Below are 7,515 nucleotides of genomic sequence, written 5' to 3'. Positions count from 1 at the left end.
CAGTACGTACTGACAATGGAAGGTGTGTTTTCCTTTCCGCACTGCTGCTATGAAAGCTTTTTAAAAGAATTGCAGTTCTAAATATCTACACATAACAAATGGTAAATGGACTGTACTTATATAGCGCCTTTCTAGTCTTTCGACCACTCAATTTACTGTACACTACATGCCACACTCACCCCATACACACACATTCATACACTGATGGCAGTGCCATGCAAGGTGCCAACTGAACTCACCAGAATGGAAACTAATCATTCAGTCACAGGTCTGCCGAACCTGACACCTCACCCACAACTGGAAACTAATCATTCATACACACACCTCAATCACCACCGATGCACAAGCATCAGGAAGCAATTTGGGGTTCAGTCAATTTTGCTCAAGGACACTTTGATATGCAGCAAAAGGAGCCGGGGATCGAACACCATTAGTGGACAACCCGCTCTATCTGTGCCAATTAGATACAGTGATATTTTGTATACAAGGTTGGTAGTCTGGTCTTAGGCTGGCAATATATTTTCTCTGAAAGGTGCTTGACAAAAAATGTCAGGAAACTAATAATACAAAATATCATCTTGCTCAAGGACACTTCGACATGCAGCAAGAGGAAGCCTGGGATCGAACCACTAACTTTCCGATTAGTGGACGACCTGCTCTACTTCTGAACCACAGCGCCCCAAAAAAACACCAAAACCGTTGAATTCCCTCATTGCTCCAGTACCTACCGTTGTATGACTGCTTAGTATATTTGGTGTTGTTAGACTTTGTGAAAGCCAGGTAAGGCAAGATATCGTGGAACCTCATAGTACATTGCTTCTGCTTCTAAGGTTAAATAAAAACATGTTTAAAAGGTTGTTGTGATATTTGTTATGTGGTATATTGTCTAGGGAGTACTCATCATTATAGGCACATATCCATTTACTGTGTTCAGTTAAACTCATAGATCACTGCTACCAAGCTCCTGTCCTGTTGAACCAGATTTTTGAGTTGAACCATCCCTTAGTTATTGCTGCTATAGGGCCTAGACTGCGGGGGATTTTCCCATGATGCACTGAGTCCCTTCTCTTTCTGCAAACATTCATGTCCCATTAATGCATTGTACTAACTTCACTTCTTCCTCGGAATTCTTGTGCTTTCTCGTCTCGCAGGTTCTCATGGATCCTGGTGGAGCCTCCCTGGCCATGTCCTGCTAGACTCCCACTGCTAATATTACTGTTTTTATTATTTATTTACTTTATTATTTATTATTATTTATTATTATTATTATTGTCCATTGTCCCCATCGTTTTGGCTGTTGTTGTCATCATCGTCTCTGTCCTTCTCTCTTTACCCATTCTCTCTCTCTCTCTCTCTCTCTCGTCTCTCCCAACTGGTCGAGGCAGACGGCCAGCCACCCCAGAACCAGGGTCTGTCCGAGGTTTTTCCTTGCTGCCGTCGCCAAGCTGCTTGCTCATGGTGGTACTGTTGGGTCTCTGTAAATTAATGTTATAATGGTTCGGTCTAGACCTGCTCTATTTAAAAAATGTCCTGAGATATCTTTTGTTATGCATGCATGTACTACTTCACAAGTACACCTCAACCAGTAACCAGCCAGAGGCCTTATCAACCCTCCACCTGCAGTATTAAATGAAAATGAAATATATGAAAAAGCTCTTGTTACATAATTGTCAGTTGCCTCATATTTAGCCTAATTATTAAAACAAAGTGAGAAAGACATAGTCAGATGACCTGAGGCTCGCAGATCGGGGGTATGATTGGTAATCTCCAAGGCCTCTAAAACCTCTAAAAACACAAACAATGTTTTTTTTCTGAAGTATCAGATGTGAAATAATGTGTTGATTGTTGGACTCATTTGATGACAGCTGAATCTAAAGATAGATACATTAGGAGCAGTGCTAATAATGTTATTGGAGGAAATCGGCAATAAGCAAACTCAGGCTCCCTTTGCCAAGAATGAAATGCAACAGAAATTTGCTTTGAAAATAAAGCGTACCTCTAGAGAATAAACCTACTATAATGAGATAAAAGAGTGCTGACAGTAAGGTGGCTGTGAAGATGGTTGCTACTCTTGTCTGTTCACATTTCAGCCTCAGTGTTCTTCAAGGTCCATGCCAGCCGTCTGGACCTCCAATCATCCATTTCCGTGTTCATTTTCGCATCTGATTTAGTTGTGTGGTGTTTGTACAACTCCCTCACTTTACTCTGCCCTCCCAAGTGTGATAAAAAACTACAGTGATTGGAACAATAATATGTGTCTGATATGTTCTTTTAATAAAAAACAGTATAATTTCCACATTAAAATCACAAGATGCACTGGTGGATCACAGTTGCATACTGGACCAGTATAAAGTATAGAGGTTGCAGCTATATGTTAGATCTAGCAGTGTCATTTGACGATGTTGGGAGGCAAGTGACATTTTGTTTCTGCCCACCACATCTGTTCTGGACCAAGCATCAAGCACGTTGGCATGGTAATTTGATGTTGATTTAAAGTAGCAGCATACAAACAGGGCCCTCAGTAGTGTTTTGTAAAATCATGGAGCCTTCCTTCAGCCCCCAGACCTTGTCTGTCTGACAATTCAAGACAGGTCCATTTTGTAGTTTGACGCTTGAGCGACAGCTTTTGAGTGAGTTAGCATCCCTGACCATCAATTAGGAGCAGACCTCATTGACACACATAAAAAATCCTGCCATCCAGTGCTTTCAGTAATTGCGGGCATGACAGTTTATCCTTATCTGTCAAAACCGCTGGGTTTTGCAAACACATGGTTGTTTTGATGGTCCTCCACCACTCAAGTGTCACTCAATTTTGTGCAGCTGTTTGTTTCCATGTGATTATTTTTTTCTCTTCCAAGGCCAAATGGTCATTTTGCTTTAATGAGCTCACTTTTCTATAAAACACAAAGCAGCAGTAAGCTGTGGAGTGCAAGGTTCGGAAGACTGATTGAGAGATTTAACCAAGGCTACCAAAGGTAGACAATGGGCAATTACAGCTAATTGCTTTTGAACAACTCCAAAAAACACTCTTGTTTTGTGTTGTTCTTCTTCTGGATTTTTTGTTTGTTCAAAATATTGCAATTGAATGTCCATGCTACTCAACCCCAGATATACAAAACATTAAATCTGGATAAAGTTGGGAAAGGTTTGTAAGATAGGACAGAGGTATACTTTAAATAATTATCCTCATTTTAAGAGTTCAGCCTTCTCGTGCAGTGCCATGAGACTAAAGAGTTCTCAAACAATTGCAGAAAAAACAGAAACACATTACAGTTTTTACTATTTAAGTCTAACTGATACAATTATGTACTTATGAGCAGCCCAGAAGCATGACTCAAGTGTCAACACTTGACGCCATGATTACCATTTGACAAAAACATTGTTAATTACAACTCAGAAGTTAAGTGAAGAGCCAGGCACTGAAGCATTAAAACATAAATGAAGCCTTTGCCCCCCTTCAGCAATGGTAGATAATGGGATTCCACATCAATAAACACTTAAGAGATTTTTTCACATCAAGTGTCAGCATCCTGCGGAAAAAGTGCTATTTGACAGTATTATTTCCACTGTATTCACTTAAGAGATTTCTGTCCAACAGTGCTCCTATTTATTTTGATGTGACTTTTATTTGTTGTTTTTTTCTTTTAGAGCCAACTCATTTGATATCTCTTGGTCTTGCAACCTTGTTTCATATAACATCTTCCAGCTAAGGTAGCCTTGCCTCCTATGCGTTGAATAATTCATGACCTGCAATTCAATACTATTGGATTGCGGAGAGGGGGACTCAAAAGTTGAATTACAAAACATCACATTCTTTCATCTCATGAAGTTTTTTTAAAAAGTGCAGAGGTCAATTATGAGTCCTCTGGCAATAGCTGGTATGAATAATACACCGAAGGGCTCGAGAACCTTGGGAGAGTTCCTCCACTTGTGTAGATTATTGACACTTTTACTATTTTTTCTTCCTATCCTCAGGTTTAAAAAAAAAAAAAGGAACCTTTGTCTGTGGTCTCCTGTTCTGTTCATTCCTCCATCGCCTCGAGGCAAAAGAGGCCTAATTTGCACCGGTCTGTTTTGGGGCCAATTATTATAATACCAAATGTACTGGAAACACAATAAAATTGAAAACAATAAAGAGCGGGCCTTCCAATATCATGCATTTTAATAATCCTCTCATTAAAGATGCATTTCATCTGTTCAGCAATTTGCAGAGTTCTACCTCACTCTCTTTAGGCCTGTGTTACCTGCAGAACATGGACCCACTCCTGTTGTGCACAGAGCTGCTGGGAAGCCATCAATTCTGCTTCAAGTCCCCTTTCAGAAAATTCACATGTGGAATATCACCTTCGAGAAATAGCACATGGAAAGGAATAGCTTTTCAAATCAAACCCATTAAGGGGCCAATTAAAGGTCCAGCGTGTAGAATTAAGTGGCTCTCTCACTTAACCCCCCTTTTTCCAAGCTAACGTGCCCCTATCTCGAGCCAGTGTTGGGCTCAAATATAGACTTGACATTAGACAACATCAACATACGTATTACCCAGTCATGAATTTGGGTAACTGAAAGCTTCATATTAATTAAAGTATATGCTTATATAAGTATTAATCCACTGTGAAATATTAAGCACATGTGGTAGTTGCCAGTAAAGGGCGAAACTCTTTAATGTAACATTATTTGTCTCCGTAAGTACGTCAGAGTTAAAACTGACATATCATTAAGAAGTAAAATCTCTGTGGCTCAGAGGTAGAGCGGGTCGTCCACTAATCGGAAGGTTGTTGGTTCGAGATGGGTTTGCCTTTTCGAGTATAATTTAACTTTGAACGCAGGCGTATTTCCGAGGGGACAATGATGGCCCGTGCTGTCTAAGGGCCTCAGTGCGCTGTCTGTGCCGTCCATATTTACGCCCCTGATTAAGTGACGTGAAATTTAATCACATGAAATTTTAATCACCCAGCAACTGAACATCCTCACCTCAGTCGTCCTCTGGGTGATGGATGGCAGACCAAATTGCACTTTCACATGTGATATTGTTGTCACATGTAATGATTTCCCACCCTAATTCTTTATTTCATATGTGAAAATTCAAATGTGAAAGGAGCCTCTTTTTCTGCATTATACAACACAATGTTATGTCTTGTGCAAGTGGATGTTTATAAGGAGCTTGTCACACAAGGCTGGTATCATGGTTTCCACTGACATGACTTCGTGTCTTTGTATGTTGACTTGACTAGTGGCTCAGTGAATATGTTGATAATGCCCAAAAGTAAATAAATAAAAAAAAACAATAGAAAAACCATTTACCTTGTGATATTGATCATGTACTTGTGCCATAACCCACTGTCATAGACCTTTTGAAATAGGCACAATTTTGTAAGTCCCTCTTACTCTTACTAGAGGATTTAAAGATTAAAAAAAAAGCCAATAGCATCCTTTTTTGCAATGATATTCTGTCTGTAAAATATAAAATATAATATATATAACTGATTAAAATGGAAATCAAATTTGTAAAAATTTATTTTGTGAAAGAATGTTTATGTTACATTTACACTCTGCTTCAGGAACATGGAGCTATCGGATTGGTGATATGTAATCTCCTCAGTGTAATAACTACAGATTTTTTAAGACTAGGATTTTATTTTTTATTCCTTGTCCCATATACATTTTTATACATATACACCCCCCCCCCTCCATATTATTACAGTATGCCCATATTCGTCCTTGAGGGGTTATTGTTGAATAAATGTCACAGAAAATTGGCTAAATAAATTAATCCTGACCAGAAAATCAAAAGGTTTTAATAATATCTTTCCAATAGTAAACACAACAGTAAAATAAACCCAATAATTTGTTTTTCTTAGAATAGTCATAGTGGCACATTAATAAAGCACTGAATAGAAATATCTGGAGCTGGCGTTATAAATCAATAAATGGTCTTATTTCCAAATCTTCAGACATTTTTCCAAATGCTTCTTTTTTCATTGAATTTAAAGCTACAATAGAAAATTTTATATAAAATAATGTTTGTCATATTTTCTTAAACTTTCACTATATCCTGACAGTAGTACATGAGACAGATAATCTGTGAAGAAAATTAGGTTCCTTTGGCTTGTACCAGTGGTCCTAATGATATTTGCAAAAATCCACTGGGCCTAGACACAAACAACCAATCAGAGCCAAGAAAGATAGCTGATTGTTTAGCATCATTCTCAGGGCATCAAATACCGCGTGTTTATGTTTTTCTTAGCTTTGATTGGTTGTTTTCATCCAGGCCTGGTGGATTCTTGCAAAAGCCATTAGGAGCACTAGGAAGCAAACATTTTTAACAGATTATCTGTTTTATGTATTACTGTTAGGATATAGTGAAAGCTTCAGCAAATATGACAAAAAGTAATTTTTTATAAAAGTTACCTACTGCAGCTTTAAGCTTATCACTTAGTTTAACGTGTGGCCATAATAGATAATTCAATTAATTTAACACACTATTTTTAAATTAATGTGTTATATTTGACAGCATTTGACACCAAACTAGGGTGGCCAGGTATTTTATACAGCTGGCAGCTACCACCTCATGATGCTGAGTTGTTGGTTTTCCAGTAATCCCCCCCTCCTGACTTGTGTCCTGTGCAGCACTAGATGTCAGTGTTCTCGCTGCTCTGTGGAGCTGCAGGCAATCTGAGCTACAGCCTGGGATATACTCCAGAAAAATGCATCATATTTTTTCACTTGAAAGTCCTTGCAGATTTCATGCTATAGCCTCCTGCGTCACGTGCTGATTACTAAGGGGCATCACTTTTATCTCATAATGAGCTACAAACTGCTGAGCTGCACTTTCTTCTGGAGCCACTCTCAATATCAACCAATACTGAATCTCTCACCATGTGTTGTCAGTTCACTTGTATCTTTATGTAAACTCTACACATCCGCAGCCAAATCTATTGAAGGTTTGAGAGTAAGTCAGATAAAAAAGAATTATAAAATAAACTACCAAAAGTTCACTCAACCATTTTAATGTCTCACAAAAAGCATTTACTTTTACTCCTTAAAGCAGTGGTCTCAAACTCAAATTGTCTTGGGGCCACTGATGGTACTGTCATCTCATAGAAGGGATACACATTAAAGTACTACAGGAAAGGCTGCAGCCTGAATAGCTGATCTTGAGGACATATCTTGAAGAAGGCCCCAAAATCTAGTTTTAACACCATCATTTTAGTTTTGTGCTTGTATGTTTCTACTGTGGTGCATGTGCTGGAGCAGGTGGTCTAGATATCAGAGGGTCACTGGTTTGATTCTCGGCTCCCTCAGTTCAGTCAAAGCGTCCTTGTCAAGACAACGAACCCCAAATTGCTCCATACGACTGTGCTGTCAGAGTGTTTGTATGAGCGTAGTATCATCATGAGCGGTTTGGATAGGAAGCGCTGTATCATTCCAGTTGAGCAGGTTGGCACCTTGCATGGCAGCCTCTGCCATCAGTCACAGTGTATGAATGAGTTTGTGAATGTGACAAATTAAGCATAG

The sequence above is a fragment of the Morone saxatilis genome, unplaced genomic scaffold (genome assembly GCF_004916995.1).
Source record: "Morone saxatilis isolate NCDOM2014 unplaced genomic scaffold, NCSU_SB_2.0 Contig10, whole genome shotgun sequence".
Lineage (NCBI taxonomy): Eukaryota > Metazoa > Chordata > Actinopteri > Moronidae > Morone > Morone saxatilis.
This window is presented reverse-complemented; position numbering follows the sequence as displayed.